We start from the raw sequence: 3,550 nt of genomic DNA, 5'->3' as shown, positions 1-3,550 counted from the left end.
GAAGGGTTTGGAGGAATATGGAGTGGGTGCTGGCAGGTGGGACTAGATTGGGTTGGATATCTGGTCGGCATGGATGAGTTGGACCGAAGGGTCCGTTTCCATGCTGTACATCTCTATGACTCTATGAAAACAAAGGTAGATAAATCTCTGGGACCTGATCAGTTGTATCCTGACATTTTAGGAAAGAAATTGCAGGGCACCTTGCAGAAACGTTTTATCACCTGCAGCTATGGGTGAGGTAGTGGAAAACTGGAGGGTGACTATAATCTTCATCTGAGCTTCACTTCAGCTCCGATCAGCAAGACAAGAACCGTAAGCTTGCTCTCTCTCTCCACCAATGCTGTCTGATCTGCTGTGATCACCAGGATTTGTTATTTGCAGTACAGGTTCCAGCATCTGCAGTAATTTGCTCCTACCTGGAGAGTGACAAATGTTCTGCCATTATTTAAGAAAGGCTACGAGGAAAAATCCGGGAACTACAGACTGGTGAGTGTTGGAGGGGATTCTAAGAGACAGGATCCATATGCATTTGGAAAGGTGAAGAGTGATTAGGAATAATCAGCATGGCTTTATGCAAGGGAAAAGTGTCTCACAAACTTGACTGAGTTTTTTTGAAGAGGTGACCAAGTAGATGAAGGCAGAATGATAGACATTGTCTGCATCAACTTTAGCAAGGCCTTTGACAAGGTTCTTCACGGTAGACTGGTTAGTAATGTTATATCACATGGGATGAAGGGAGAGGTAACCAGTTGTATACAAAATTGGATTGATGGTCAGTGACAGAGGGTGATTGTAGTGCTTTGTGGTTCAGACTGGAGGCCTGAGACCAGTGGTATTCCGTAGGATCGGTGCTGACTCCACTGTCAGTCATCATTTATTTGAATGATTTGGATGAGAATATAGAAGGTGAGTAAATTTGTGGATTACACCAAATTTGGTGGTATAGTGGACAGTGAAGATTATCTAAAATACAATGGGATCTTGATCAACTGGACCAGTGGGTGGAGGAATGGAAGATGGAGTTTAATTTATATAAATGCGAGGTGTTGCATTTTGGTAAGATGATCAATGGACTCCACGGTTAATGGTAGGGCCCTGGGGAGTGTTGTTGAACAGAAATACCTAGGCTGCAGGTACGTAGTTCCTTGAAAGTGACATCACAGGTAGATAGGGTGGTGAGGAAGGCATTTGGCACACTTGCCTTCATCCGTCAGAGCATTGAGTATAGGAGTTGGAATGTCGTGTTACAGCTGTAAAAAACAAGACCACATTTGGAGTACTGCTTACAATGCTGGTCGCCCTGTTATAGGATGTTATGAAACAGGATTAAAAGGTGCAAAAAAGATTTGGAAGGATGTTATCAAGACTGGACAGTTTGACTTAGATGGAGAGGCTGGATAGACTGGTAATATTTTTCCCTGCAGCATGGGAGCCTGAGGGATTACATTATAGAGGTTTATAAAATCATTAGGGGCATTGATGAGGTGAATAGCGAAGGTGATCTCCCCAGGGTATGGGAGTCCAAAACTAGGAGGCATACATGTACGGTGAGAGGAGAAAGGAATCTGACGGGCAGCTTTTTCACACACAGGATGGTGCGTGTAAGGAAGGAGCTGCCAGAGCAAGTGGTATAATTACAACATTTAAAAAACATTTGGACAAGTACATGGATAGAAGTGGGAGGGTTATAGGCCAAACACAGGTAAATTCTGGGTAATCCAAGACGGAGGACGGGAAAACTTTCTGGCTGTAACAGGTGCTCCTTTTTTGAGGTATTTTAGGTGCTGGAGTTGATTTCCTTGAATTCCAGGAGCAACAATTACTGTTTTCCAAAACAATGCTACAGCATATAACTTTGGGAAAAAAAAAGTCAAAACAACAGCAGTTTTAAAAGGGAGAAGAACAGACAAAAGAAGCACATGGTGAGGTCATTGCAGGAGAGAGAGAGAGAGAGACAGAGAGAGAGAACGAGAACCTGCACAGTTACTGCCTTTGCTGTATCGCTGGATATCGAAGTGCATCTGGGAAAATTAACAAACAGTAAAATTCACAACTGATCTTGGAGGAACTGTTGGGCAAAGTTCACAGCACAGAATCAGATAAGTTAATCGTTGTTTTAAGTGTGCCTACAGGGAATCTGCAGTAGTGAGTAGAGTGGATTCTTTCTTGATTATGTTTTTGGAGATATGTCCCTTGATTACATTTAAAATATAAGCCATAACTATTAATTTAACCTGGGGCAGTATTTGTAGAGGAATAAGAAAGTGTTATTTTCTGGATCTGTAGATTATGAAGGAGCAAAAATTGCCTTTAATAGAGTGATATGTACTTCTTGTCAGATGTGGGAGTTTAAAGAGAGTTTAAGGGTTACTGCGGATTATATCTGCCATAAATGCTGATGGATGTGAGTCTTATCAGATCGAATGGATCGGTTGGAGAGACAGTTAGAAGCAATGAGGAATTTGCGACAGCAACAGTACGTGATGGATGGCAGTTATAGGAAAGGGGGAAAATCTCAGATACAGTCACATAGATGGGTTAACTCCAGGAAAGGTAAGAGAGGTAGGCAGCTAGTGCAGGAGTCTTTTGTGGATAACCCATTTCAAATAGGAATGTTGTTTGGAAAATGTAGAGGGTGATGGATTCTCAGGGGAACGTAGCACCAACAGCCAAGTTTCTGGTATTAATGACTGGCTCTAATGCAGCGAGGGGTACGTCGGCTTCCAAGAGATCAATTGTGTTAGGGGATTCCGTAGTCCAAGGTACAGACAGACGTTTCTGTGGCCAGGAGCAAAAAAAGCATAATGGTGTATTGCTTCCCTGGTGCCAGGATCAAGCATGTCTCAGAGAGGGTGCAAAATATTCTCATGGGGGAGAGGGGCCAGCAAGAGGTCATTGTCGACATTGGAACCAATGACATAGGAACAGAAAAGGTTGAGATTTGAAGGAAGATTACAGAGAGTCAGGCAGGAATTTAAAATGGAGGTCCTTGAGAGTAGTAATATCTGGATTACTCCCAGTGCTACAAACTAGTGAGGGCAGGAATAAGAGGATAGAGGAGATTAATGCATGGCTGAGGAGCTGGTGTATGGGAGAAGGATTCACATTTTTGGATCATTGTTAATTTGTTAAGTGTGTACAAGACAATTTTCTGATTCAGTAGGTGGATGTACCTCCAAGAGAAGGTGCAAAACTTGATCTATTCTTGGGAAATAAGGCAGGGCAGGTGACTGAGGTGTCAGTGGGGGAGCACTTTGGGGCCAGCGACCATAATTCTATTAGATTTAAAATAATGATGGAAAAGGATAGACCAGATCTAAAAGTTGAAGTTCTAAATTGGAGAAAGGCCAATTTTGATGGTATTAGGCAAGAACTTACGAAATCTGATTGGGGGCAAATATTCGTAGGTAAAGGGACGGCTGGAAAATGGGAAGCCTTCAGAAATGAGATAACGAAAATCCAGAGAAACTATATTCCTGTCAGGGTGAAAGGAAAGGCTGGTAGGTATACGGAATGCTGGATGACTAAAGAAATTGAGGGTTTGGTTAAG

The sequence above is a fragment of the Chiloscyllium plagiosum genome, chromosome 3 (assembly GCF_004010195.1).
Source record: "Chiloscyllium plagiosum isolate BGI_BamShark_2017 chromosome 3, ASM401019v2, whole genome shotgun sequence".
NCBI lineage: Eukaryota > Metazoa > Chordata > Chondrichthyes > Orectolobiformes > Hemiscylliidae > Chiloscyllium > Chiloscyllium plagiosum.
The sequence above is the reverse complement of the archived record's forward strand: the minus strand, read 5'-3'. Positions refer to the sequence as shown.